General features: G+C 44.9%; 1 protein-coding gene across 6 annotated transcripts in view; it reads left to right on the top strand.

Moving 5' to 3' along the window:
• MAST3 (microtubule associated serine/threonine kinase 3) overlaps positions 1-16,841 on the top strand; it is a 1,229,968-nt gene that overhangs the window by 986,169 nt on the left and 226,958 nt on the right. The window lies entirely within an intron of this gene.

Below are 16,841 nucleotides of genomic sequence, written 5' to 3' on the forward strand. Positions count from 1 at the left end.
TACACACAGTCTTCAGGAATACAATCGCAGTACAATCCGAATTCAGTTTCCCCCCTAGCAAGCTTAGATCACAAGGCTGATTTTAAACACAGGCAAAGTACTTTAAAGGTGGTATGCAATGAAGTGAAAAATATACTAAACTGATTTGTATTCCCTCTAGAGGTTCAGGGTGAGTGAGAGATACTTTAAATCAGTTCAGGCTCACTTTAGCAATGCTCTATGAATGTTTGTCAGGTTGCAAACGAATTTCAGCAAAGGAAAGCAAGGGTTCATTGGAAAGCCCAGAATCTTAGCTTTAAAATGACAGTTAAATTTCGTTCCTAGGACAAACGGTTCAAGAGATACGGACGATTTAGTGGAGGTAGATTTTCAGAATTGAAATGACAGTTTCAGAATGATAGATGCGCTTTGGAAGGTTTTGAATCAACAGGATGGATACGATTTCTTATAATGCAGTTCTAATACGTTAAAATAGTTTGAATTAGATTATTTTAAACTAAGAGATTGGTGTTGCACAGGCCTCAGGCTACTCACTCATAATTTTGGAAGGACTGGGCCTTGTTACGGATCTGGTCAACAGGTTGGATTGGACTTCTGGCGAGTGGTTCCGAAGTCACAGCGATCTGGGTCAGCTCTGCTCTGTGGGTCTGTCAGGCACCGGTTCTGCTCACAGCGGTCTGGTCTGGGTACAGCTCTGCTTTCTGGTCTAGTCTGTGGTTCTGATTCAGCACTGCTTTCTGGGTACTGGCACAGGGTACTAGCCAGAATCAGACAGCTCAGCCCGGCTGTTTAAATAGTTTGGTTTGGTTGCTAGGTTTTGAAGGCCTGCTGATAGGAGTTCAGCTGTTGGGTTCTAGAGTTCTTGGAGTTTTGTTCTGGAGTCAGGAGTCTCTGGATGTGAAGTTGTCTGTGCTCCGCAGAAAGTGAAAAAGAAAGTCCCTACCTGGCTTCCAGTGGCTCTTTTTATGTGTTTTGAAAATGGGTGGGTCGGCTAATTCTGCATGCCAAACCCTCTCAAGATTTGATAGGCCAGAGGATTCTTTGGTCCCTGATTTGAGAAAGGATAGTGTGTTAGAGTGATGTCAGCCATTTACGATCTATTGAAGAAATGCCCCTTTGCTTTTACCTTGGAAATTATTTTTCATAACTACACATTGCCCAGATACACAGCTGTTTGACATTACATGTACATATTACAGATTACTTATGGTCCATGCTTGTTCAACTCTGATCTTCCTAAGAGCTTGCATTCAAAAAAGAGAACTTATTTTCATTTTTAGTTGATTTACCAATATCGGAAGTTTACCAAAAATGGCACACATGCACACCGCCTTTCTACCCATATTAATTTACTAGGTCTCTAGCATAAAAGTGTCTGTAGTATTAATAATTAGCAGGGTTTTGGCTCAGAACATCAGAGCGACTAGCCTAGTTTTGAACTGGGAGTGAATGTGTCAATTTAAAGATCCCAAAGTTGTACATTTCTGTCATCTGGTTACAATTAGTTATCAGTGTTTTTATAAAACATATATTTGCCTTCAATTCACAAAAAGTGTCTGGGTCCGCCCCCAGAAACTTGGGAGTCAGGGACCACATGTCTCTTCTGCCAGGCAGAGTTCTGTTTACCGTCCACACCCAAATTAACATACCCCATTCAATTGCAAGAGTCTAGTGTATCGGCTGAGGTCAGCAGGCCAGGGGGCCATTCTGCATTTGGTTAGCATGTCCATGTGATCTCCTGTTCTCCTGGCTTCTTGTGTGTAGTTCTGAAGTGAGAAGGTTTCCCAGCCTCTTGCAATGTTAATTGAATCAGCCTGTCTTCAGGGAACAGCAGGTATTTAAATTCTTAATTAACCAAAAAGGCTTTGAAGTTTCCAGCAGTCTCAGGAGGCTGGCAACTCCTGAAGTAAAGTTCTACTGTCAGAGTTTGGACCTCTAGCGCCGGCTTGTGTCCAAAGCTGGTACTGCAGCTATTTTTTTTTTAGGAGTTGAATTTGACAGGAGGAATTTGCTTGACAGCTCTAATCCTTGCTGCCATTGTTTTGATGGCCATCCTTACAGTAGAGTGGTGATGTGGAACCCCCCTCAAGAAGCTTGAATCTTTAGAGTGGTCTTGTGCCCATGATTTTAGCAACTTGTTGACATCAATAAAAACGGATTTTGAACAAATTGAAATGGACATTTTGAGCTTGCACTTCAGAGAAACAGCAGTGATTTCAAGGCGCTTTTGATCTAACAGGCACTGCTATTTTTCCTTTGGCACCACCTTTCACCCCTGGCGCTTCCGGTCTATCACGCTTGCACTGGTGGGTGGCAGGTTAGGCGACCATTTTGGTGTGCTCAAAACTGTGCGGTTCTCCTGGTTCTGCGATAGAATGATGGGCGGCGACAGCTCAATCCCCACATCTACCCAATCTACTGATTTAGTTTTGTTCTGGGATAGAATGATGGGCAGCGACAGCTCATCCCCACATCTACCCAGTCTAATAATTCAACATGGGTCAAAAACCTTTACAATACTGAGTAGATTCCCCGGTAGACAAAGAACCCCTGGTTACCGACTCCCCCGTCGACAACCAGCCTCTCTTGAATGAAGTTCTGTCCAGAGCGGCAGAACACTTCCACATTGACACCGAAGGTGCTCAAGAAGAGAGGAACTTTGCCGAGGAGTTAGTGGGAGAAAGGAGACCTGTTGCCCAGGCCATCCGTATCCTTAAGTCAATACAAAGGAGAATAGACCATTCCCTTGTAAATCCCAACCTCACCAGGGCAGTTAACCCCAGGATTGAGAAGCTTTTCAGGGCAGCCTAATCAGACCCACTGTACATAAAGGGGCATCTGAAGCCGGACTCCCTGGTAGTTACAAACACCCGAAAGAGGGCGGGAACACCCTTGTCATCATCTGAAGCTCCTCCAGACAAGGAGAGCAAGAAGATTTATGGCTTGGGCAGGAAGGTAGCCTCCACTTCCGCCCACCTGGCAAGGATTGCCAACTCCACCACCCTGCTGGCGAGTTACAACTGCCACCAGTGGGAAGAAGTCGCAGCACTCATAGATTCCGCCCTAGAACCCTTAAAGAGCCAATTGGCGCGGGTAGAGCTGTGTCCGGTTGCATTTTAAAAGCAACCTTTGATGCCGCGGATAACGCCGGCAGATTGATAGCAGGAAGTACTGTTATCAAAAGACATGCTTGGTTAAGGCAGTCTGGGTTCAAACCCGAAACCCAAGCATCATTGATAGATAAACCTGTGGAGCCAGATCTATTGTTTGGAAAGGCGGTCGAGGACGCGCTGAAAAATGCCAAGGACGAGTATGAGATACTCAAATCCCTAGGCCAACTAACCACTAAACCCCCAAACCAAAGAGGGAATGGCAATTTTCGTCGCCCACGCGGACAGAATTCCCAGGGAGGATCAAACTATTCCCAGGGGCAGGGTACACCATGGAACAACAACCACCAGCACTCTACCCAGGGTTATGGCAGGGGTAATAAGAGAGGATGTGATAAAGGTAGAGGCAGCCCCAGTAGAGGTTGCAGCACGCCTCCACCGAAACAGTGACGCTCCGTTCAGGGTGCCTTCTCACGCATCCCCAGTAGGGGGACGCATTTCCAACTTCACATCAGACAGATGGGTGCTGTCCACAGTGTCCGCAGGATACTGTATAGAACAGTTAGAGCGTCCCCGAAACCACTACCAGTTCAAGGTACTGCCCTTCGGGATAGCTTCGGCTCCAAGGGTATTCACCAAGGTACTGGCGGTGGCGGCTGCACACCTACGCAGGGAGGCTCATCACGGGGGAGACCCCAGTAATTTGCAGAACAAACATTCAAAGAACGATAGACCTTCTCTTCGAATTAGGTTTCTCAGTAAACGAGAAAAAGTCAAGTCTGGTGCCAAGCACCTCCAAACAGTTCCTAGGAGCTATCCTAGACACGCAAGAGGGGTTGACCTTTCCATCAGAGGAAAGAATTCGGAATATACTGCTGCAAATTCCGCAATATCAGGCCGGTCGCCAGATAACGGTACGCAAAGCAATGCGTTTGCTGGGCATGATGGCTTCATGTATTTACCTGGTCCCACAAGCGCGCCTGCGTCCCATGCAGGAATGGTTGGCGAAACAGTGGTCTTAGGCAAGTGGACAGTGGGACGATCTAGTGGGCGTTTCGCCAAAACACTTGTACAAAGCCTTCACTGGTGGACAAGAGAAAATCTGTCCAAGGGGAAACCCTTTTACGATCCCGGGATACAGGCGGTAGTCGCAACTGATGCATGCCTGACCGGGTGGGGAGCTCACCATCTCCACCACACAGCTCAGGGTCTCTGGTCTCACTCAGTGGCCAAGAATCATATCAACCTGCTAGAGCTTCTGGCAGTATTCAGAGCGCTTCAAGCGTTGGAACCCTACCTTGATTCTGTCAGTGCAGATCCGAACGGATAGCACTACAGCCATGTTGTACCTGAACAAGCAAGGAGGGACTCGGTCGCCAAATCTGTCCAAACTTGGCCAGAAAATTTGAATATGGGCACTCGGACGGAACATCTTCCTGTCATCTCAACATGTTTCAGGGGATCTCAATTCTCTGGCGGATGCTTTGAGCAGAGATCCCCTTCCAGAGGAACACGAATGGTGTCTACACAGGGAAATCATACAAGATATCTTCTCTCAGTGGGGTTTCCCCACTATAGACCTATTCGCCACAAGCGAAAACAGACAGTGTCCAGGATTTGCAACCAGGTCCCTCCAACCAGACTCCCAGGGGAACGCCCTGTGGATGAACTGGTCAGGGATGTTTGCGTACGCTTTTCCACCAACACCCATCATCAGGAAGGTGGTCAACAAGATGAACAGAGAATCGATGACGCTCGTCCTAGTTGCTCCCATGTGGGCGAGACAACCGTGGTTCCCACACTTATGCAGACTAGCGGTGTGCGAACCCATCAAACTCCCGGGATGGTACAACCTACTGTACCAGCACCAAGGTCACAAGGTGCATCCTCAACCCAACTCACTGAACCTGGCAGCATGGCTCCTGAGGTCATAGAGTTTCGACATCTCAAGTTACCACAGAGATGTATGGACATCCTAAAAGATGCGTCATAAGGGGTGCTAGCCTCACAGACTGCGCTCATACAAGCACGAAATTCAACCAAAGTATATTACTTGTTGGAAAAATAATAAGAGACAATGAATAGGTTTATACGGAAAAGATTCCTCTATTAGAGTGCAAAATCGAAATAACCTTGTATGAGAGTAATACATTTGTCTATCTCCGTCCACTTGTAAGCAATTGTTGATATTACTGGTATTTCAAAAAAACAAAGTTTCTCAAATAGTAAAGCAAGTTATACAGTTGTCTAATATGTCCTGTATGGTCATATAAAGAGCTATGTCACGCCAACACGTATTTCAACCTGACTAGGCCGTCTTCAGGGCGTAATAACAATATTAACTTGGCGCATTCAATGTTTTTGTTACATTTAGTTGACAGATCTTGTTGCCAGAAAGTCATGGGGAAGAGGCAAACGGGACGAGAAAACAAAGGGAAAAAACAGGAAAAAAATAAACACAAAGATAAAAAAGGCAGCATAAGTATACATATACATAAATCTGGAATACTTTTTACAAGCATAGCAATATTCTTGCATTATTTAGTGCAATTTTGGCTGTATAAGAAATGATTTATAAATCATTAGAGCAAATCATTAAACCTGATAATTTTTGGAATGCAGTTAATGCGAAATGACTGTTTTGACAATGCTTAGTGCTAATTTTAAAGCTGGTTTAGCGCATTCGTGAACATGCATGAATCCAAAGACCAATCGTGTTAGAATTAGAAACCAAAATGCATTGTTCGTCTGTCTCAACATGACACCTGCGCACAAGTAAAAGAGCGTTAGGACCATTATTACAACTCTAGCCACTCGCCGTAATCGTATTTCTGATGCTTGTATCTGCTTAGATTCACATGCGGCCCACCCTTCCTCCCCTCTGAGAGAAGGCGCATGGATGCTTGTAGTCTTATCTTTCTATCTATCTGTTTGGATTATCTGTACTCGCGCTACTCCTCATTCTACCTCATGTCAGAAAAAATACAATCTGAGGGTCCTAGACGCGTGAGGGATCATGGGTACAGTGGACGTCACACTAGGGATGGTATTACTGGCACGCCCTGTGTCGACGCCCATTTTCGAGTTTCGAAAAACAAACTGTAATACTCCGCAGCTTCCACTAGATGTCGGCCTATGCACAGCATGTGAATCTAAGCAGATACAAGCAGCAGAAATACGATTACGGTGAGTAATGTATTATATAATTAATATATAATTTTTTTTTCCAGATGCTTTTTAGCCTCATTCTTTGAGATCCCCAACATTTTTTTCTGGCTCTTGTGGTTTTTTCCTGACCCTTTTTTGGCAAGTGTGGTGCTCTTTGCACCTTACTTGCCGCTGAAACTCATTTCTTGGACGAGTACTGGGGGACACTGTCCCCATTTCCACTTACTTGTGCAGGGGGCACCACACATTTTTCTCAATTTTTTTTTTTTAGTGTTTCCCAGGCACTCTGATGTCAATGCAGGTGTTTATACCCCAACACAGGATTTTGTAAACTGAGGGCAATTGGGAGCCATTTTTTAGTCCATCGGAGCTCTTTCCCGAAGCACCAGGAGGATGCTGAAGGGCGATGGGAATGCTGCTGAAACCGACATTGGCCGATCCAACTCCCATAAGGGGAAACCTTTACCATTTCTTCCACCAGGGAAAACCTACCACAGGTGCATCCCTCCCTTGACCCTGTGGGGACAGCTGGGTTTTTGTCCTGCATGTTTTATGGCCAGCACCGGTCTCTCGTTCGACCCGCAGATCTACTCTAATCCAGAAGATATGCAGGTCTTGGGAGGGGACCCCATCATGCCGTACCTGGAGTGCCATGTGCTGTGCAGCATTATCTTGAGGCATCTTCTTCATGACTCTGCTGCAGCTTGCGTCCTCCAGTCTGAGTTTGCCCACCATAGCTGAAGTCCTTTGTCCCCTCCTTGTTGCCTGGAGTCATGAACTGCCTCCTACTTGCCTACGTAGGGGCACTGGTGAGAGACTGGCTGTGGCCAGGAAAAAGTGGCACCTACTGGGCAAGAGCAAGCACTCTGCTGGACTGGGGGGATCGGGAAGAAGCCTTGCCACCATACTGATGCCTTTTGGGAGGTGTATCTCATAAAGCTGGAAGATAGACAGGCCTACTTCACCCAGACTCTGTGAATGACTAGGACTAAAAGCCAGAGCTTTGATGGAGCGAACTTGAGGACCTTTTATTTCCTCTTTCCGTTTGCCTTCACCCCCGTCCCCAAATACCCCCCTGAATCCCCCGCCCGCGACACTAACCTAATATCCTGCAACTAGCCAAAACAGAGGGAGGTAAAGAGGTGTTTGGATTGATCTTAGAGAAACACTGCGCACCCAAAGATTGTTTTCCGTAGTCTGTCTAGTTCCCCAAAGTCTGTTTGTTTCTCACCGCTCGGGTGAAGGCTAAATAAAAGAATAGTGTTTTCTGTGTGTGAGCGTTTCCTGATCCCATATACAGTTTGCAGAATTTCATACATCTAGATTATCTTGAACGTAGATCTACGTTTTTTCACGTATTTATGAGAGATGTCTTATAAACTGCTTGTCAGGAGTATAGCAGTTTAAAACTCGCACCTCTGCACTTTCCAGATAGTCCTAACCGAAATATGTAAGTCTTTCTCTTACACCACAAAATTGTACGCAATTCAAGATTCCTGTCTCTCCCCTAGAGTAGATCATGTGGTCTCTTATGTGCTATCCACTAGGCCAATGCCTGTGTCTTTCACTGTTCCTGGACCTGTCTGGCTGACCTTAAGCTTTCATTGGGATTGCTGGACCCTCCTCTGCATTTGATGGCCTACTTGAATTAATGATCATCAGTATGGAATTTCTGTTCTTTAACGGCTAAGGCTATACAGCACCTTCATGCCTACGGGTTTACGGGTTGAGTGCGCTCTACAAATGACAAAATAAATAACCTGAAGATAGTTGCAGTGCTGCCAAAGCTGGGAGTGGGTATCTCAAGAAGTGTTTTTCAAGGTTTCTCACTGAAATTGTCTTCGGAATTTTTGGATAAATCATTAACGATCAGTGTTTACAAAAATTCACAGGATTGCAACCTGAGGTGCGTTTTCTGCAAATGTGGAAAATACTTTGGGTAATTAGTTAAAATATTTAATGCACATTTAATGCACTTAAACTGCGTTATGTTAAATTTCAACTTGGTAGAAAAAAAATCCTTTTTTAAAAGGGGGCTTTCTTTGAACACTCTTGTGGCGGGATGCATGCTTGGGGATTCCGGGTCCTACAAAATGATTTGTGGATGCTGGAGTCGTACAGGAAGAAGGTTTTGAGCAAAACAAGCTAAAACAATTAATGCTCTTGCCAAGGTTCGGCTGTTTCTCCTCTTCCAAGGGGGAAGTCATTAAAACACATGTCTTTTCGCTTTTTCCATTAGGAAGCCAAGGCACCGTCTGCCTTCGGATAACCCGAAAAAATGCTTTAAGAAAAGCATTGTTTAACTAATCAACATGTCATGCTGCTTAAAATGTTTTTCTCGGGTCTTTGTTTATAAGAGTGCTCCAACAACGTGCTTCGTGTCTCTCTGTCCCTCGTTGCTCACATCCTGTTGAGATCTCTATAGACCTGGCGTCTTGATCGAATGTGCTCCCTGGGAAATGAGAAATTGCCTCTTTCCTGAGAAGCTTTTCACATTCAAGAAACCGCTTTCTTTCGCAAACATCGACTGCTCGAGTGTCTCCCAGCCTGCAGGAAAAGGCCATTAGGCTACCATGATGTACAAAGCAGATGGATCATCTGGCCACAAAAGACTGCTGCTTTGAGTAGCTGAGACTTCGTCTTTGAACGTTTTGGGTGAAAGGGTTGGCAACCTGCTTCGTGCATGAGCTAAAGTTATCAACCAAATGTCGGTGTTGCCGATCACTGTGAGGAAATGCCACCGTTTTGTGGCGTTTAATATTAAGTGCAAGTATTGTCATAAAGCCACTACCCCTTTTGGCATTTATGAAACTTTGCAACTGGTAGATCAGCTTATTTTTTTTTCAGTTGAATAGAAACGGCTTGTGTGCAGTTTATGGTTCCACCACCTATTCTCCCCGCTGGACCGTTTCTCCTGTGCAAGGCTCTAAAGGGATTTGGCATGTCCTGTTAAGCGTCTTTTATAGCACACCAAGCACCGCCAAGAAGCCGCACACTCGTGCAAGCCCTTGGAAGAGGTGGATCAGCCCCGGTTAAAATACCTCTGATCTTGATACATTCTGAGCAAGTATTTGAAAAATAAATTCTTTAATAAAAATGTCATCACATTGCAAATGTAACCCTAACTTTCACGCCACTTATCTACAATAGTAGCTTTATCTATAGCACTGATGTAAGCCACTTAATATTAAAAGTAAAGTGTGAAGGCTACTCGTAAACTGAAATCCCCTTCCTTTGGGAGCTGAACACTTCCCTGTGAAAGCCCTCTCCTGCGACTGAGCGATAAGCCAGATAGGGCTTCCATAGGAAAGAGTTCAGTTTATTGTAACATTCATATTCTATACACTTTCCTAGAAACCCCTTTGCCGCCCCATTTCTCTACAGTACAGGTTGAAGCCTTGCTGTGGAGTTGCCGCTCACTGACCACCTCTCTGTAGTAGTTCACCCTCTCATGGCGCATCCAAAAGTAACACAAACGCCCCTTTGAGTGTAGTCCACGATCATACAAAAGAAACCCCATTGTGCAATGATGAAGTTAGCCAAAAGATAACCCGTATCAAGAAAATGGGAAACCTTGTTTCCGAAAGTGACTGCCTTAAGGACTGGTCAGTTCCCCATAACAATGGGCAAAAGTGCCGTGGAGTGAAGCTGAAGGCTTCACTTCACTGTAAAAAGTCAGAAAGCATTCAAAAGCAAACAAGTTGGGGGGGGGGGGGGTCCATGGAAATCAAGGAAAGTTGCTAAAAAGAGGGAACTTTCCCAACACCAACATTGGACATAAGTGCAGTTAGGCAGTACGGCTAGCTGTGCTCTGGATATGACCATGGTGGGTGAAGTGGAGGTGTGGAGTAAGTGAGGTACAGAGGCAGGTTAGAGGTGAGGGGAAACATCTACCATAACATCCAGAAATGTATTTTATGGCGACGGAACATCTGCTTCTGGAGCTTTGCTAGCTTTGGGTGGTGTATGCTGGCCATTCCACCACACTGTACATTGGTGGATGTTATGGTGACAGAATCCCCGCTTCTAAAGTTTTGGTAGCTTTGTGATATGTTGATTGTGCCTGCGGCTCTTACATGTTGCATGCTTTACACCATGTGTGTTGGCAGTGGCTTTCATATGTTCAGCTAATAGAGTGTGGAGTATGTTGTATTTGGTGTGACCATCTTTTCTCTGCAGGTAGCTGGGTGGTCTGTGTTTGCAGTGTATTGCTTTGTGTATTTTTGTATCCTCGATGCTGTTGCTAGTGTCTGAGAACTTCTTTTGAAGAAGTGTGTGAGCTTGAAATTGATTGCTAGATTGAGTTAAAGTTGCAAAACTGTAAGTCTACTCCACATCAGTAGTACACAGCAAGTTAACAGAGGTAATTAGAAATGCTTAAATGCTATGTTGAGGTTTGCGTTTTCCAGTTGTGCCATGGAAAGGATGCCATTCTACGGTGCCATCTCCTGAAGCTGTTCGTTTTCTAAAGGTGGAAGCCATTGCCATGGGGGGAAGACATACTGGGTCGTATACATTGTACACATTGGATTACTGTATCGGTGTATCTTGCTGTTTTAAATATTCCCTGCAATCTGTTGCTCCGGCCATATGCTGGGCATTGGTGGTTACTCTGAGCTGACCCACTGGCCTGTATGACGTTCAGGTGGCATCTCATTTCGCATGTGGCAAGCCTGTACCTCAGCATGGTTGAGTCCCTGCAATTCCAGCTCAGTCCCTCGTGTTTCCTAGAGTGCCATTACACGTATGGCATACCAGCTGTTGTTGAAGTGCTTAGTAGTTTTTTACAATATGTTCTGAACTGCCAGAAAGGTTTTCAGTCAGGGTGCCACTCCCTGGCGTGAAGGTGTTTGCCAGGCATGTTCATTTATGTATTTAGGGAACCGTATAAATGTTGCCAAGTATTGATCTCTTGGAAGCCAGTCCATAAGGTGCAGTTAGTACTTAAATCGCTGCAGTTCTTTCGTGTTTTTGTTGTATAGGTAGTGTGGTTATCGTCACTTGTGTGCTAGGGACTATTGCTACACCGTCATTTAAAAAAAAAAACTTTTGTTTTGTGAAGTTTGATATTTATTTGTGATTTCCATTGTCCAAGACCTTGTACTTCTCCTTTAAAGTGGAGATCGGTCATGCGTCTCTTTCCTGTGTTCATCGTCAATGACTGATGTTGTGCTCTGAAATGTTCTACTTGATGCTCAAGATTTTGTATTGTATTTTGTTATTTATATAGCGCGCTTTCCCCATTTGTACGGCCTCAATGTGCTTTGTGGTTGGAAAGCCCTCGGTGACCGTAGTCCATGTGGTGGAGGTTCTAAGAGTTCAGATGAAGAGATGCTTGCGTGCATTTTCGCCAGTTTAGGACTTGGGTGGCTTTCGTTCACAGCTGGTGCTGAGGATCATTGCGATTATTTGATAGTGCTCTATTGGCTCTTATTGGTGCTAGTGTTCTTTTTCCAGGTCAGATATGACGCGTGATTCCTACTCTTATAAATCACTCTTTCGGTCACTGCATAGTTCTATATTGTCCATGTATTTTATGGGACAGGATAGCACTGAATGTTCAGCTTGAGTTAGGTTGCTCATTTGAAAGATTCCCAATGCAGTTATGTTCTTCAGGGGGCGTTTGATGTGTGTGATGTATATGTAGTGATGTCCACGATGACCAGTCTTTTCTTAATTGTTTTGTAATTCTGAGCATGTGGATCCTTTTGTCATGTTTTTGAAGAATGAATATTGTGGATGTATAAAGAATGGCTGCATTTTTTCTTTGTCCTTTGTATTATTCCCTGGTTGTACAATAGCAGTGATCTATTCCTGTATCCTCCCTTTTGTCCTTGTAGATAACTCCAGCTAGATCATAGTCATACGCGCTGGGATTGCTTTGGGCAGCCTTATAGCCTGTCTGTGCCATACAAGAAGGGGACCAGCCATATGCAAATCTGTCTTAGTCATGCTACCACTGGCAGCACACACGCCTGGGTGGTCGGCCACCTCCCTTCTCTACGGGAACACAGGCAACATCAGACCTGCTTCATCTTTGTCTGGGCTGACCCTCTCTCGTAGACAAACTAAAGCCAATAAGTGATCATTGGAAGATTTTGAATTAATCATAATGACCAGCATTGCTCGGGTGGGGGCAGCCTTCCACAGCCTTATTTTTACAGGCGAAGACTTAACTGGTCATCCTTTTGGAATTTTATTTACTTTCTTGTGTTAGTTGAGGAAAAAGAAGCCCCAATCAAGATTGGCTGCATTCTTCAAAGGTTTCTTCATCTTTATTTGTGAACTACCATTGTGATTCAGAAGTATTACCTTTGGGTTGCCCTCACTTTTAAAGGTTTGGGGTCAAAAGTCGCCGGTGTGATATATTAGGCTTTTGTCAATTGTTGCATTCATGAGCTATTCTCCTTTTGCCATTTACACCAACAAAGCTCTAGAAAGCGGCTGCAAGGTCACACACCTACCAGCAGAGGTGCATATTTTCTATTGTTCTGATCCTCGTTGGAGTTCAATCAAAATACTTGAAGTACTGTTCAATGCTACAAAAGCCCCGAAATTCAGCAGGTATTGGAAGCTATGCCCTCAACAACTGCCTGCCTGAAGACTTCAAATGCAACCAAGCAAACAGGAAACCCAAAGGGAGGGGGGGGGGGGTATAGCGATCATCCACAAGGAACAACTGGCCATCAAATTGGAAGATCCACTAAACATCGATAAATTTGAATCCTTAATACTACGGCTATCAGTAAACCCCAAAACTAACCTGAAATTCATACTGATATACAGACCACCAACCTACGATGCGACCATCATAGACGCATTCACAGAATCCATCGCCATCCTAGCCATCAAGCACAATCATCTGATCATCCTCAGAGACTTCAACATCTGGTTCGACGAAGAAACCACAACCACACAAAAATCCTGAACCGCCCAACTAGCAGCCATGAACCTACAACAACTAGTCAAAGGAGCAACACACTCAGTAGGGCACACACTTGACGCAATCTTTGCCAACAAGGATCTCATCACCACGGCACCCCCAATTCAAATACGCTGGAGCGACCACCTCATCATTCCATTCATAATCACAATGGCCGCACCAACAAAAAAGCAACAAGAAAAACCACTGATCATGATGAAAAACTGGAGAACCATAAAAAACTTCAACCTAACCGAGCTCCTAGAACTCAGAAAACCGCAAGCATCAACCATGGAAGAAGCAGACCTAGACAAAAAAGTTGCCTTGCTCCACACTTGGATCACACGAACTCTATACAACATCGTCAAAGAAAAGCCCTTCACCCCATCACGTAAGAAAACAGCAAAATGGTTCACCCCACTACTCAACGCCATGAAAAGGAAAAATCGAAAACTAGAATCTGAATGGAGGATCAACGACACCACTGCTAACAAATTGAAATTCCTGCAACAGACCCGCTCTTATAAAAAGGAAATACAAAAAGCGAAGGGGAAACATTACGACAACCGAATCTTAAGAGCACCAAACGCACTAAATGAACTCTTCAAAATCATAAATGAAATTTTAAAAAAAACCACCAGGTTGCAACAACACGCCAATTCCACTGATGAAACTTTGCAATGACCTAGGAGACTACTTCAAAAACAAAATAACCTCCATCCAACACACCATACAGAACAGACCAAACAATCACAGCTCAAACCCCAGCGACACCGATGAGGAACACCCAAACAAGCTACGAAGCTTCCCAGAAATATCAGTTGAGGCTTTAGTCAAACTGGTAAACCAAAGCAACAAATCAGGCTCTCCTGAAGACTCTTGCCCCCCGGACATATACAAAACAATCCTCAAACAAGGAACCCCCATGGAATACTACAGGAATCTGCTCAACCTCTCAATCTCAACAGGTAAAGTACCACAGGCCTTCAAATCGGCGTAAATCAAGCCGCTACTCGGACACAACAGGAAACGTAGAGGACTTATCCAACTACAGACCCATCTCCAATATACCCTACATAGCCAAATTGCTAGAAACGCACGTCTACAAAATAACCCAAGAATTCATAGAAGAGCACTCCCTACTAGACCATGCTCAAGTTGGTTTCAGACCAATGGGAGGAACAGAATCAGCTCTCGTCTCAATATGGGACGACCTAAAAACGAACGCAGACTCGGACAACCGCACCGCCCTGATTCTCCTTGATCTGTCCGCAGCTTTCGACACTGTCAACCACGACATCCTCATAAAGAGATTAGAAGGACTAGGGATAACAGACACCGCCCTACTATGGATCAAATCCTTCCTAACAAACAGAACCAAAACCGTATGGATGAAACTTTTTAAATCCAAACCTAGAGACTCCACGTGCGGAGTACCACAAGGATCATCCTTCTCGCCGCTTCTGTTCAACATCTACATGTACCTATTAATCAAACTCATCAAAAAAAGACGGGCTCACATGCTACAACTATGTCAACGATACTCAAATAATCTTCAACATACAAGACACCCGAGAAAAAAACACCACACTGGAGAATTGCCTTCAGAGATATTCAACTGGATGAACCTCAACCACCTCAAAATCAACCCAGGCAAAACAGAGATAATGATTGTTTCATAAAAGGGAGGAGACATCAGCTACATTCACCTGGCCAAGAGAGCTCGGCACCACACCAGAACTATAAAAAAACCTTGGGGTCCTGATGGATAACAACCTCACTCTAGAGCTACAAGTAAACTCTCTACTCAAGAAAGGTTTCGTTTCTTCCTACAGCGAGCAGCTAAAAGGATCCTACCGTTCTGTCGTTCACCAACAAAACACTTACCATCATCGCTCTGATCATATCCAGAGTAGACTACGCCAATAGCCTATACCTGGGCATGCCCGTACGACTTCTAAAAAAACTACAACGCATACAAAATGCAGCATCCAGACTCCTCCTCAAGGTACCAAGAAGAGAACACATCACACCTACGCTAAAAATACTACACTGGCTACCATTAAAACAACGAATAAAGTTCAAGTCCATGTGCATCACGCACAGAGCAATACACAAACAAGGCGCAGAATTCCTAAGTGATAAACTACGCCTACATCAACCGACAAGAACACTGAGATCAAGCACCGACATCTGCCTGGAACCAAAACTCTATAGCAGAAGAAAACTCAAAGGATCCTCTTTCTCTCACCAGGCACCGAAAACCTGGAATGACCTACCTAAGAATATACGGAACACAACAAACCACTTAGCATTGAGGAAACTCCTCGAATCATGGCTCTTCACAGCGTAACATCAACGACGACGAACTAAAATGCCCACCCCATTAAAAAAACAATGAAAATAACACCAACCTCGGCCTCTCTCAAATGGACAAACACTGAAACCAAAGAACCGACCACACAACAGACCATAAGATATCATGGGAACTAGCCACAAAAGGAGGCCTCCAGAGACTGATCAGATACCCAGACGAAGCCCTAAATGACCCACCCACTCCCCCTGGACATACCATATCCAAACCGGCAGACGCATTTAGATAGTTTGAGAGGAGTCCGCCACACCAGCCCAGCACCCAAGAAGGAGAATAGACACCCAGCCCACATTAATCAATCCATCGGCACTAGAACACCTACAGAGCAGGCTAGAATAGAACGGCGAGGAGCAATCATAACAGTTACAAAGCACGTTAGAACAGCACAGGGAGCACCCCACACAAACCAAAACCCTGCCAGGCGCAGCCCTTTGCCCACCCCGATGAATTTGGGAGTTTTGCCGAGTGCCACACTCGGACAGATTTCTGAACTTCTGTTAACCTTCATACAACCGACTAACAAAAAACTCAGAATTTCTGCAGACTTATCTCACTCAAAATCTCACACAAGCATCTCTCGCACAACAACCCGCACGCACTTCACAACACCGCAACAACACATTAGCAACACCAACAGCACACGAGGACTGACACCGATCCAATACTCGCACCGAAGCTCAGCACCTGGTGTATACCGAGTTGAAGCTGCCAACAAAACACCACTCATCTCACTATCCTACTCCTGCTTCGCCTACTAACCCACCCCACCTTCTCATTTGCAGATCCGCCAGAGCGCCTGGGACCAACTCCGTTGGTGACGGTGCGCGGTACAAATACCTTTAACAATTAACACTGTAACTGAGGCCATCATCGTGCCGCCCCCTAAGAACGGGTTGGGTTACTCAGTCTACAGTAATGTCGCGAGGGAAATGGCCTCCAGGTGGCGACCTTTCTCTAAAAATGCACCCTCCAGAGAATCACTCTTTCCCAAAATGGATTGGCGGTAGTAATCTATTATACCAATCCTACAATATTTGGGGAAAGAATTTTAGAGGTCTGGGAAAAGAAAGTCGCCTACCTGGTGACTTTTTTTTCCCCCAGTGAAACTCGGGTATTCGTCTGAAAAGCTTGTCCAATCAAAATAAAGGCAATTCAAATCGTGCATCAGCCCCACTCGCTCTTCTGTTGCACAATTTCATTTCATGGACCGAATAAGCAAATCCAACACCCCCAAACAATAATAGCCCCTTAACGCTTCCAAACATTT

The sequence above is a fragment of the Ambystoma mexicanum genome, chromosome 1p (genome assembly GCF_040938575.1).
Source record: "Ambystoma mexicanum isolate Mex_15411 chromosome 1p, UKY_AmexF1_1, whole genome shotgun sequence".
Lineage (NCBI taxonomy): Eukaryota > Metazoa > Chordata > Amphibia > Caudata > Ambystomatidae > Ambystoma > Ambystoma mexicanum.